Raw genomic sequence first — 14,459 nt, 5'->3', positions numbered from 1 at the left:
GCTAAGACATTAGTGCTGTAAGCTCTCATGCTGGCCATTGGAGGATAATTAGATACGCTCATTTCTCAGTCTGCTTGCTTGTTGATTTGTTGGTGAATTGTTGGGTAGCTCCTATAAGCCGTTCAGGAGTATCTATCCTGGCTGATCTAATTTAACTTCTGACCTGGATTACTGAAAAGGGAAAATTTAATTTAGAGAAGTCATAATACCTACAAGGAATCTCACATCTGTTGTAACATTGCCTCCTTGTGTTGTGAGCAGAGCAAGTAAGACCATGGCTTAACTTGCCTTTTCCGAGCATCTTGCCTTTTCACAGGCAGATTAAGACATATAATTGTCAATAAAAAAACAGAGCCTGGATACAAAACATATTCTTTTTCAAAGCTGTAATGTAACAGAATAGGCGTTCGTGATTATTCTGGTATCTGAAGTACAAAGTACCTGAAGCCAGGACCTTAAGAAGAAATCTATTTAGCCCATGGTTTTAGAGCCTGAATACCCAACATTAGATGGCCTGTCTCTTTGGCTATGCCCCTTGTGGCAAAGTTAAAACATGATACAGAGATGGGAAGAGAATTGGTAAAATGAGTCATGTGTTGGGGTCACCTTCATTTGTAACCGCCCACTCTCATGAGAACTAATTCACCTTGCAAGGCCAGCGTTAACCCTGTCCAAGGGCAGTCCCCAGCCCCCAGGGACATAATTACTTTGCATTAAACTCAGCTCTTCAGTTTCTACCTCTTCCCCATCACTATATTGAGAACCAAGCCTCCAGAACTTGAGTCTTTGGGAGACCAAACCACACCCAAGCCCCCACATTAGTGGTGCAGATCTTACATGAAGATATTTAGTCTTTAGACTTCTTGCTCCTATGTCTGATGGCCCTGCATTCCTATTGATTTACTTGCTGGGTGGACTTTAACAGCAGAAATAATCATCTTTATATGTGTACCCTCCCATGGTAAAAACCCTTAGTCTAAGACATAGATAGAGGTATATGTATCGAGATAAGCATATATCTAAATAGAGATAGAATATCAATTTGAAGGTTCTAATAGCTGTTTTAATCTGATCACTCTGAAAGGATGTTCTGAAAGGATCTTGCAATCTCCCTGAATTGTGTTTCTGTCATGGCAACCGTCCATCAGAGCCTATCTCCACATCTAGAAACCAGATAGACAGTCTCTTCCTTGCTCCCTGACCCTAGTGACCATTGTGTTTATGAGTGCTTGAAGGAGTCAAGAGCAGGAGATCTCAAGACTTTACAATCTGAGATACCTTAGTGATAGGCACTGTTTAAGTACACAGAGAGGTGATCCAAGCCTCCAGTGAGCTACCCCAATGACGTAGGACTGAACCATGGACGCTCGTCAGTGAAATTCATGCTCATTTAAGAGTGTCAGGCTAGACCTCCGAGTCTAGGGAAACAAGATAAGTGGACAAGAAGAAAAACACACTTCGTTTTTGTTTCACTTGCCTGTGAGCATTCTAATCATATTCATGACGGAAGTATTTTCATGTTTTTTAAAAAAAGGAAAACCTCAGCAAAAGACCACACTACTATTTTCCTTTGATTGTTACCATGTTTCTGGAAAGTTCTTCCCCCCTCTTCTGGAGACCATGATTGCTGATTGAAATGAGAGCATATGATACACCCCCACTGGCTTAGCAAATGGGAGGAGCCACTAAATACTTACCGAGCAACTCTGAATGGCTGAGAATTTTAAATTCATCCAATGAGTTCGCAGAGTCAGCCAGGCCACAGTACCACCACTCGCACATTGTCTCTAAGAATGTGGTGTAAAATAACTATTTTGCCTCTCAGAGTATTTTCGAACTCCTTTTTGTAGTCACAGATGCACAGATGAAAACTGATGTTACACAAGAGGACAGTGCCTGTCTTCGCAGGCCGTGGTCCCTGGTGCCTAGGTGCCTAGTCTCACCTGCAAGAGCGCATGGGTGATAGACTGCCTCAGCTGATCAATGGGGCTTCAGGGGTGAGAGGTAGAAACTTGATGCAAGTCATTTTTAGAACCAATCAGCATTTGGAATTCAGTCATCAAGGCCTGCCTGTACACCTGTAGGGTTTACAAAGCACTATGGTTTTATAAACACTGATACTCTGATATTTACTGCCCCTTCCTCTCATATAGCCGGGATGAATTAAATATCTATCTAGGGGTCTGCTGCCGACTTAAGTTTTTTCCACAAATAAGCGGCATTGAGGAGTGCGAGGGGACGTGGCTCCCTGGCTGTCCATCGAAGACTAGCTGCTAATTCTGATTTCATTCAGCAGCAACAACCACAGAAAGCATCCATGCGGTGCTGCCTGTGTGTGGCTGCAACCAGCCATGTGAAACAGAAAAGGACATTCACCCAAGTCATTGATTCTTAGCTCCCCAGACATTTGTTTACCCCAGTTGGCTACACTGAACTCTCCTAGAGCTAAGGTGAGAGATGACCATGTTCCAGCAGTAGGCAGTGGGTCACAGACCCAACAGCCAGTGCTCAGTGAGGCTCTGAAGCCACCTACCTGCTCTTGGGACTTGGTGTGGCCTGCCATCAGCAAGCAATGTTGCCCCCTGGGGACTAAGAGTCTGCCTGTCCCTCAGTACATCCAGCCTACGAAGCAAATTCAAGTTCTCCCAGAGAGGCTCCTTTAAGTGTTTTCCTCCCCAAATGTTATTTAAAAAAAATACATTTAGTGTTTTAAAACAAATTGAGGATTTGATGAAGAAACCACCAAAATGCTAAGGAATTGAAATATGAAAATAGGACCATGAAAATTGGGACCCTAATTAACGTGAGAAAATAGTCATTGAAATTGGGACCCCTGTTGATATGTAAACAGCACAGACAGAAAGAGTAGAAAATGGAATTAGTGAACTGGAGGGTAGCTAAGAGGACATCATCTGGAAGTCAGCATTCACTGAGGTCTAATAATTGTAGGAATGAGAAGGACTAACAGATAAGTCAGTAGAGTTAGCCTTCTATAGCCACAGTTTCCACGTCAGCAGATTCAAACAATAATGGTTCAAAGATGTTAGTCTTCTCTAGCCACAGTTTCCACGTCCGCAGATTCAAACAATAATGGCTCAAAGATGTTTAGGGGGGGAAAAGTTCCAAATTACAGGCCTTGTTTTTATTATTTCCTAAATAATCCATCATCATTTTTTCTTTTCTTTTGAGATAATTACTTCATTTCTCCTTTCTCTTTTTCTCCCTTTAAACCCTCCCATATATCCTTCTTTGGTCTCCAAGTTTCTTATTTAAACTTTTGAGATCTGTAAAATCACCATCACATAACCTTTCATTCAATCTAATATGTTTTATTAATATACTTATAGCAAATACATAGTAATCATCCACACTTTTGCAGTGCAATGTGGCCTTTAAATACATGAATACAACCTATAACAATCAAATCTGGAAAACCAGCATATACATCACTTCAGACCTTATCATTTCTTAGTGAAATTAATATATTTCTCTCACTTCTCCTGTGTGCAAGGTACCCATTTATCCTATATATGTAGATTAAAATCTCCAAAGGCAGAAATGGGGTTTTATTCTAATGTCAGTAAATTACCATCATTGTAGAAACCTTTTTATAAAATCCCTAAAATTGCAGAATAAAGTAATTGAGAAGCCCAAGCTAACAAAGAGAGTAAATTGATTTTTTTTTAATATTGTAGCACCAAGTGGTTCAAGTTGTTGGGCTACACAAGAATAAAACACCAAACTGTTAATCGCTACTCCTGAGTATGGCTTTTCGAGGGCAGAGGCCATTTCTCCATGTTTACTTGTGTAGGCTGCACGCTGCTCATAATACCGCCCAAAGCTTGGATGGCCTTCTGATAAAGACTCTCTGTAGAAATGTCCATAAATCAATCATGAGTGTCAAACTTCTCTCAAGGCAGTGAACAGTGTGTTCCAGATAGTATTTATCTAATCAGGCCACATAAATTTAATCTTATCTTGAAATAGTTGCCTTTCCAAAGGGAGCAATTGCTAAAGTGTTTTTATTAAATTTCTGATTCTTTATCAGTGTGATGGTATTAATAAACCTCCAGCCAAGGTCTACAGAATATTAAACCAAAGAAGTGCATGGGCCGTAGCATGACAGTAGAGTGCCCGATAAGCCAACTCCCAGCGGGCCTCGTTTCATACGGCCTGGCCTCTCTGGCTGAGAATACAGAGCGGCATACTAGAGAAGCCACTCCAGAAGCAAACTGTGTGCATGTGTGCACACATGGACACAAGCACACATGGACACACATACAGGGACACACACATGCACACATGGACTCACACATGGACACACACAGGGACACACACACACGGACACACACGTGGACACACAGGGACATGCACACGTGGACACAAACGCACACATGGACAACACACATGAACACACATGTGGATACATGCACACATGGACACACACATGCACGCATGGATGCACATGCACATGTGGACACATGCACACACATGTGGACACACGCACACAGGGACAACACATGCACACACACACTAGGGGAACAGAGGAGATCTGTATATGTGTATATATTCTGTCTCATTTCTATCCATCAAATTTAAGAGGTAATTATGGTCTGAGTTGTTTTTTACATTTTTCAAATTTTACATGCACATAAAAATAAATAAATGTGGGTGGGTGTGCTTGTGCCATGGAGCATGTGAGGAGGTCAGAGGCCACCTTACAGGAATTCTCTTTCCACCCTGTGAAATTTGGAAACAAAACTCGGGTCTTTTGGCATGGTGGCAGGAGCTTTATACCCACTAAGCCATCTGGACTTTTCTCAGCCTATAATAAATGTAGGAACTGTGGAGGCAAATCTGCCCATCGCCTTCACAAAGTCTTACCCTAACCTTCGCATACCAGTTGGCATTCAGAGAATTCACTATTATGGCCCTGAGAATATAGTAATTGACTGTCGTCAACACAAGCTAAAATAAACCACTTTGGAGTTGAGGGAATGGGTCTCATTTTCTGGTGTGCTTTTCCCCCCTCCTTACCCCCTATAGCCTGATTTCTTTGGGAAGAGGTCATTTTAAAGTTTCCATGCTTAGCCCTGTAGGCGTGTGTTAATGTGTGCAGCTGGGTTTGTGATTTGATATTGTTCTGCTAACCACACAGAGTAGCTGTGGAAGGCTGGGAAAGACCACGTAGGCTGTAATCACGTAAAAGGGAATGTGCTCGTGTGTGCGGTGAATTCAAGACATGATGATGAGGGAAGGAAGACTCTAAAGATACTTAAGTGACTCTAGGGTCTCAAAACAAGACGCCAAAGCCACCGTCAGGCTTTGCAATGGCAGCCACAGTCACGGGAGCCAATTTGTACCTAGACCTGGAAGGAAACAGTTATGGTCTCTACTACAAATGCAGAAATGGACCCCTGCCCATGGCTTCAAAACAAAAAGGCACTTCCCAAAATGTGGTACCCATGGGGGGCTGGAGAGATGGCTCAGAGGTTAAGAGCATTGCCTGCTCTTCCAAAGGTCCTGAGTTCAATTCCCAGCAACCACATGGTGGCTCACAACCATCTGTAATGGGGTCTGGTGTCCTCTTCTGGCCTGCAGGCATACACACAGACAGAATATTGTATACATAATAAATAAATGTTAAAAAAATGTGGTACCCAGACAGCACTGGGTGCAGCTATGGTGCCTGAGGATTAAACATGCAAATTCTTAGACTCACTAAAGACCTACTGAATCCGAAGCTCTTGGGAGTGTGTGTGTGTGTGTGTGTGTGTGTGTGTGTGTGTGTGTGTGTGTGTGTTGGGGGGGTTCGTGTGTGATTTAACGAGCTCTCCAGGTGATTCTCGTGCACAACCCAGTTGAAGGACCGCTAATCTGTATACTCTCACAGCCTACATTCATGACCATACATGCGTTAGTTTACATCCTAGGAAACATCAGGGCCTTTTCCTTCCCAGTACAAGTCCTTAGTGGGAGTGGCAGCTGCCACTCTGCCAGAAGCATGGAAGTGGAAGAGGTATTTCCATGGAAGGGGAGCTGAGATGGCTCCACAAATCCTGTCCAATTTCTCAGTCACTGAGTTGGCTGCTGGTGGCAGCAAGGTATGCCACTTTCCTGAGGCACAGGGAACCAGATCCAGAACCTTCCTGAAATCCCCATTCTCCGTTCACCCGAGATTTGCTTTTTAGTTCACAGGCTGAGGCCAGCTGACATCAAGGTGATTGGAGCCCTGGGTGACTCTCTCATGGTAGGTGACCTCAACTGGAGAAGGAATAGGAGATTTCGGTTTTGCATTTTGTTTGTTTGGTTGGTTTGGTTTTGCGAGACAGGGTTTCTCTGCATAACAGTCCTGACTGTTCTGGAACTCACTCTGGAGACCAGGCTGGCCTCAAACTCACATAGATCCACCTGCCTCTGCTTCCCCAGTGCTGGGATTAAAGCCATGTGCCACCACTGCCTGAATTTGTTTATGCTTTTTAGACCAGGATTCATGTAGCTCAGGCTGACCTCAATTCACTATGTAGCTAAGGTTAGCTTTGAACTACTGATCTTCGTGGGTCTACCTCCCAAGTGCTGGGGTTACAGTTGTGAGCTACTGTATCCAGCTGGGAGAGGAGATTTTAGTGAACATGAAAATATGGATCTGAAAATTGAGATTTTAATCCTAACCTGTTTCTGGTCCTAATCTCCAAGCCCACCACATCTCCCCTCCCTGCCCAATATCTAGCGTGTCTTATACAGTGTGATATTCACTCCAATCTCTGCATTCTTTGCCAATGGGGGAAAAGTGGAAGGACTCTGAGGGTCCTGTCTGTGGTGGGGCAGCATCTCCTGCCATGAGTGTCGCCAAAGATTCAGCCAGTCTAGAAGACTACTACTACTCAGGCAAAAGAGATGATGAGCTAGGACTGATGGGTAGGAGGTAGGGGTGAGAAGTGAGGGTCAGTAGAAGACATAGAAGTTCCAAAGATGAACAAACCTACCTCTGGAACTGTCCCATAGTGATACCCCAAACAAACCACCTGTTTAAAAACAAAACAAACAAACAAAAAACCCCAATCCCATAGAGAGCCTCAGGGGTGGTCCCCAGAGGATCACTCCTGGTGGAGTTCAGCTGTCGTCTCCAGCTTCTGTCCCCTGGATCAATTAGAAGGCAACATCTCCATGTTTGAACTCTCCAAGGACAATTGTGTTTTAGTCATAGTGAAGTTAGCTCGCTCTGTAGCCCCATGATAAAAGTCCTATGAGGGATGGCGTTCCTCACGTTCGATGCAGTGAGTACCCAGTTGTTCAGCTGCTGGCTCTAAAAGCCCTAAGATTCAGAATATTAGTTATCCCTATAGCAACCTCCTCTGTGAGACCCCAGCAGGTGCTTGTCCCAAAGGTCTTACTGTGTGTAACCCTTGGGAGAAACTGGCAGGATGGTACTTGGCATCTTACTAGCTGTGTATCTTAGTCATTTCCTGCTGAGGGAGGCCTTGATCTCACCCCAACCCCCCACCCTCCTCCGTGGTCTCCTAGAAGATGCCCTCAGGACAGAGAGCCATAGAGAATCACACAGGTGCTAGGGACTTCTGGGGAAGGCAGCAAGTGTGCCATGGTGGCAGGTAGAAAATGGAATTTGGTACCAAACTGTAGTAAGCATAACCTGGGGATTCCACCTGGAGTTCAGAAATACGTGCTTCAGGGGAGCAGATACCCCCAAGTACATTTTACGCCATGTCTCACCTGCGCATGCGTAGATGTGATGAGGCCAGGCTTAGCAAACGCTTAGTTTGATTATATGTTTCACAACTTTTTTTTTTTTTGGTTTTTTTCGAGACAGGGTTTCTCTGTAGCTTTGGTGCCTGTCCTGGAACTAGCTCTTGTAGACCAGGCTGGCCTTGACCTCCCAGAGAGCCGCCTGCCTCTGCCTCCCGAGTCCTGGGATTAAAGGCGTGCGCCACCACCGCCCGGCTATGTTTCACAACTTTTAAAAGTGGACACAGTACCTTCAAGCATGTGCTTTTGCAAAAATATATGCTATCAGCCTGTGCATCTCTCAGCTGCAGTCTAGACAGGGTTTCCCGGAGGAGGGATTAGCTGTAGTTGGCACCAGGCTCTCCCAGTGGGAGTGCACACTAATCCCAGAAAGGACGGGAGAGGTATCCATAGCAGGTTCCATCTGGATTCGAGAACTTTCCTAGGCATCCTGCCCAGGCTAAGGGCCTGGACATCAATAGGTGGACAGCTGTGGTACCCTGAGAAAAAGCAGTGGTGCCCACCCGCCATTTGCTTTCTCTTTCAGGCAGCCAATGGGGCCGGGTCCAAAACTGGGAATGTCTTGGACGTCTTAACTCAGTACCGAGGCCTGTCCTGGAGGTGAGCAAGGCAAAGGCCTCCGAGCCTTCTAGAAAAACAGATCATCAAGTGAGGGTTGGGCTATCTTGTTCTTTTTATATCAAACTTCTATATTCAATTTATCGACCTCTCCAAAAAACTATAATCCCTAGAACAGGAGGTGTGGACAGGAGTTTGGTGGGAGGTGGGGGGGGGGGATGTTGGCAGGGTGGGCAGGGTGGTGGGGGGATGGGAGTGGCGGGGTGGTGGGGGCAGTGAAAGCGCACAAATGTTTTGTTCATAGAAGTCGTTGCTATCTCGAGACTTTGGTGGCTTGGATCGGGAGACCCTGACAAGAGTGCCCTTTCAAAAACAGATTTTCCAAGCTAACCAGGAACAGAAAGACCAGTGTAAGCTAGTGACAGTAGTGGAGAAGCTGCTTGGCACTGGGCTGGCCACAAAAGAATTCCTCTGGATTGGGAAAGGCAGTGAGAGAGACCAACTCCATTTTCCCTGCTCCAGCATGAGAGGGACTCAAAGCTAAAACTATAGGAGCCGCTGCAGCAGCGACAGTTTAAGTTCTCATGTCTGTTTGTTTGCTCTGGTGTCCAGGGAGAGAGGAAAAGAGTTGCGTTCTGATTTGGTTTTTAGTTCTCGTGAAGAAATTATGGGCGTTTTGAGTCCCTGGAGCTGTGATTCCGGAGGGAAATCTGTTTAGTTTAGGCTTGGCTGGCCCTTTAAACCTTCATTTTCTTTCTCCCTTCTCACCAACAGCATAGGAGGAGATGAGAACATCAAGACGGTGATCACCCTGGCCAGTGAGTTCCTTGGTGTTTTGGGGGCAGGGTGGCTACGCCTGAGCTCACTGCGCCCCCTACTGGCGGCCGCCAGCCTCGCAAGGCTGCGTGCAGTAGGGGGCACTGCTTCCCCGTGGCTGCCATCCAGGCTCGGTTCCTGAGCTAATCAAAGCCTTGGAGGGTTTTGTCAGCTTTTTAGTGCTTTTCAACAGGAAGACGTCTTTATCCAATAAACGAGTAAGAAAAGGAAAGAGAGCTTAGACCAAATCTTAGGACAATCATTTAAAAGTGATCCGATAAAGAAGGGTTGGACCGCCGTTCTGGACTCAGAGCCTATCTGGGGAGCTCTCCACCTAGGCCTGGGAGGCGTGGGCATCTCTGTTCACAAGGACCTTGCTGTATGAACCCGTAGTAATTGCAGCATTGAGAGCTGAAGTTACCTTGCCCAGGCTCATATTTGGGGCTCATCATTTTTCTTAAGGCTTTGCCAACAACCCACTCAGATTATGTTTTTTAAAGCCTGGCTACATTTTTCCGAGAGGGGGGTCTACCTTTAATCTTTTGGGCTGTGGCTATGGGCAGTGCTTTCCATGATGCCACTTGATTCATTATCTTTACTGCTGCCCACCCCAGTGTTTATTCTTTTTTTTTTAATTTATTTATTTATTAAGGATTTCTGCCTCCTCCCCGCAACCGCTTCCCATTTCCCTCTCCCTCCCCCGGTCAAGTCTCCCTCCCTCATCTGCTCAAAGAGCAATCAGGGTTCCCTGACCTGTGGGAAGCCCAAGGACCGCCCACCTCTATCCAGGTGAGCATCCAAACTGCCTAGGCTCCCCCAAAGCCATTACGTGCAGTAGGATCAAAAAACCCACTGCGATTGTTCTTGAGATCTCAGTATTCCTCATTGTCCGCTATGTTCAGCTAGTCCGGGTTTATCCCATGCTTTTTCAGACCTAGGCCAGCTGGCCTTGGTGAGTTCCCGATAGAACATCCCCATTGTCTCAGTGTGTGGGTGCACCCCTCGTGGTCCTGAGTTCCTTGCTCGTGCTCCGTCTCATTCTGCTCCTGATTTGGACCTTGAGATTTCTGTCCGGTGCTCCCATGTGAGTCTCTGTCTCTGTCTCCTTTCATTGCCTGATGAAGGTTAATATTCATACCAATACCACTCTTGGGAATATACCCAAGAGAGGCCCTATCATACAACAAAAGTATATGCTCAACTATGTTCATGGCAGCATTGTTTGTAATAGCCAGAACCTGGAAACAACCTAGATGCCCTTCAACAGAAGAATGGATGAAGAAAGTATGGAATATATACATATTAGAGTATTACTCAGCAGTAAAAAACAAGGACTTCCTGAATTTTGCATACAAATGGATGGAAATAGAAAACACTATCCTGAGTGAAGTAAGCCAGACCCAAAAAGAGGAACATGGGATGTACTCACTCATATTTGGTTTCTAGCCATAAATAAAGGACATTGAGCTTATAATTCATGTTCCTAGAGAAGCTAAATAAGAAGGTGAATCCAAAGACAAACACATAGGCATCCTCATGAATATTAACCCAGTGTTTATTCTTAAAGTGCACTTTTTAAAAAAAATAAGGCATTAGACAATATTTATAGTGAATTATTTTCTTCTTAGATACCCCTAAGAATTTTGCCCGCGGGGGGGGGGGGGGTAGGGGTTGGTTGGTTTCATTCTTACTACTTTTTCAGGTACGTATCCCTTTGTTATATCTTGAGCTAAGGCACTGAGTTCTAAGCTAGCAAGGCTAGATAGTAGGGATACTGAAAGTCCACACTGGCACGCCTGATTCGACTTCATGCCTATTATCTATTTTAGTTCCTGGAAAACCGTGCTGAATTTAAATAAGTACAGTTCCGTGTCATGAGTACTTCCTGTCCCCTGTTGCTAGGAGGTGACTTAGGCTGCTTCTGAGAGTGTGATGATCTTGGCTTTGAGGTGGCCTGGCAAGATGGCTGGACGTCATATTGTTCCAAGAACATCCACCAAAGTGCTTTACAAATGACTGAGACCGTGTCACCTCTCAGGCGGCCTCCCCTGACACACTTAGCTTATCTGTTCAGCCTTCTTTCCTAGCGGGAGGAGATTCAGGGTAAATGGGTGTGTGGAATTGACTTCCAGTGCAAGGTCAGGACGTACCTCCATCCAGTGCAAGGTCAGGACGTACCCCCATTCAGTGCAAGGTCAGGACGTACCCCCATCCAGTGCCCGGTTCGATTTAACCCAGCAGGTGCTCCAGTACAGGGTGTGCGGGAGACACAACTCTGCCCCCATGGCATCTGCCACTCTTCAGGGCAGGGCATGCCACCCTAAAGACAGACGCAAGCACTGATGATCAGCAAGCGTGGATGAACAGGTCCGCAATGTGGGGGGAAGTCAGCAAGGACGTCGAGACGTAGGGGGACCAGAAATCAGAAGGGAGAGTCTCAGTGAAATCAGGTTCTATAAAGCAAGTGTTGCCAATAGCTATAACCATAAAGAATATAAGGGATGGAGGACGAGGTTGATGAAATCTTTGATCAAATAGCAATAAAAAAAACAATATGACCATACTGTCTAGGAACTCTAGGATATGATCAAGAGGCCAAACCTAAGAACAGATAAAATAAGCTGGATGAGCCAGGCAGTGGTGGCACACACCATTAATCCCAGTACTTGGGAGGCAGAGGCAGGCAGATCTCTGTGAGTTCGAGGCCAGCCTGCTGTACAGGGTGTGAGTTTGAGATCAGCCTGGTCTATAGAGTGAGTTCCAGGAGAGCTAGGGTTGTTATACAGAAAAACCCTATCTCGAGAAACAAAACAGAAAGAAAGAAAGAAAGAAAGAAAGAAAGAAAGAAAGAAAGAAAGAAAGAAAGAAAGGAAGGAGGAAAGAAGGAAAGAAAGAGAATGGATAAGATAGGAGAGATAGATACTAAAGGAATACAGAATAATCCAATCTAATTTATAGTATAAGGTTTCTCAAATCTAGAGAAAAATACTCAAGGAAGAGACATTTAGAATCCAAAATCCACCTGACCCAAGAACCACAATGTATTATAGACAGCATATCAAAAGTTAGAAAGTAAAGAAACAATATTAGCAGCTGTAAGGGGGACGTGCAAACTTGCTCACAAAGGGAAATACATCAGAATAATAACAGGTCTCATTAGCCACCATAAAAATCAGAAGAATGTGGAATTATATATTTTGAGCCCTGAAAGTAAAGAACTGCTGATCAAAATTGCTATTTCCAGCAAAACGCTCTCAAAATTGATGGAAAAGGACATTTGAAGAAGAAAACGAGGAAATTAACTTTTAGGTGAAGAGAAAAGCCAGAATGGGACAGACTGACTAATGACTTCTACCAGACCTTTGAGGAAGAGCTAACAGTGGTCCTAACCATTCCATAAAGCAGGAACGCCTCCTACCTCACACTACACGGCAAGCATTGTCCCCACACCAACCCTGCTGAACACAGAGGAGCATAAAAAAGACCCATTTCCTTTGTGATTATAGATGCAAAAATTTTCAATTCTTGCAAATTAAATTCAGGAACACATTGAGACCATATGCAAGTCAGTTTCATTCCAGAGATACAAGGTTGCTTTGACATATACAAATTAGTAAGGACAGAAATCACATGATCATCTCAATAGATGCAGGAAAAGACATCAACAGCCTTTCATGATTAAAAAAAAAACCTTGGGGCTGGAGAGATGGCTCAGTGGTTAAGAGCATTGCCTGCTCTTCCAAAGGTCCTGAGTTCGGTTCCCAGCAACCACATGGTGGCTCACAACCATCTATAATGAGGTCTGGTGCCCTCTTCTGGCCGGCAGACATACGCACAGACAGAATATTGTATACATAATAAATAAATAAATATTAAAAAAAAAAACCTAAAGAAACAAGGACCTGATGGGAAAATCTTCAGTGCTGTGCCTGATAACGCAGAGGTTCTCAACCTGTGGGTCGTAAACCCTGTGGGAGTTGAAGGACATTTCACAGGGGTCACCTAAAACCTTCCTGCATGTCAGCTCTCTACATTATGGTTCATAATAGTAGCAAATTTACAGTTATGAAGTAGCACCGAAAATAATGGTTTGGTAGGGGTCAGCACAGCATGAGACAGTCAAGGGTCACAGCATTAGGGAGCTGAGGACCACTGCTGTAAAGTCTGGGGCACCCAACATTCTGTTCCGTGCTGGGCTGTGGGACCAAGGCTATGCTCTGTCCTCCACAGAGTGGCCAAAGGAACTTGACAGTTGGCCATGTAATCCCAGCACTCAACAGGCTTCTGTAGGAAAATCACCAGTTCAAGGATAGCCTGGGCTATACCTAGGTGACCCTGTCACAAAGCAGTAAGAAAGGGGCTTGGGAAGATTGCTTTGGGACCATTGGTAAACATGTCCCTTGTCTTTCCAGACATCCTCCGGGAATTCAACCCCTCCTTGAAGGGCTTCTCTGTTGGCACAGGGGGAGAAAAATCGGCCAATGCATTCTTCAACCAGGCCGTGGCAGGAGCCAAAGCAGAGTGAGCCTGAGTGTCTTGGGGGGCGTGGAGTGCAAGGTGGGCAGGGCAGAAGCAGGGGTGCCTGGCAGAGCTTGCCTTGGCCTGGATTTTAGTGTAGGTGGAGAGTCTTGATCTGGGTAAAGAGTCAGGGCGAACAGCTGGAACGGGCTCTCTTAGGAGTGTCCTTTGCTGTCGGACACACGAATCTAGCCGTGGACACTCAACCCTGCTCTAGGAACCAAGGGAATTCCTCTGATGCCCTGCATGTATTTCATGTAGATCCCCTGGCCTCGTCTGTAAACCTTATTCCCCCACTAAGCAGTGACTGCAAATGGGCCCATGGGGAGTTCCCATTGTTCGCTTGCTACTATTGCTTTTGAGTCTTCTGCTCCTGGCCTTCCTTAAGGGGTCATCTAGGGCTCTGCACTCTCGAGGAAAAACACTGACACGGGAAGCGAAGCCCTGAGTGTCCGCCACATTTCTTACTTGGTCTCTACAAGAAACAAGACTATTGGAGGCCTCTTTTTCACAAACCATGGAGCTTGTGAGGTTGACACCATCTTGGAAGCAAAAGCTCTAAAGAGCTGAGCCCTTGCATGGATTGGGTGAGGATGGTGGGCTCAGCACTAATTCAGCCCGGCTGCTGGGCTCCCCTGAGGGAAGGTGTAGGGACTCGGAGATCATGGTGCTGCTGACCTGACGATCCCTAATTAACAGATCAGTGTCCCTGGTCTTCCCCACCCCCATCCCTGCTTGCACACTATTCAAAGACTTGAGTGTTCCTCGGGGTCCTTTTCCTAGCCAATAACACACGAACACTG

This window comes from Microtus pennsylvanicus, chromosome 21 (assembly GCF_037038515.1).
Source record: "Microtus pennsylvanicus isolate mMicPen1 chromosome 21, mMicPen1.hap1, whole genome shotgun sequence".
Classification (NCBI taxonomy): Eukaryota; Metazoa; Chordata; class Mammalia; order Rodentia; family Cricetidae; genus Microtus; species Microtus pennsylvanicus.
Note: the sequence above shows the minus strand (reverse complement) of the source record.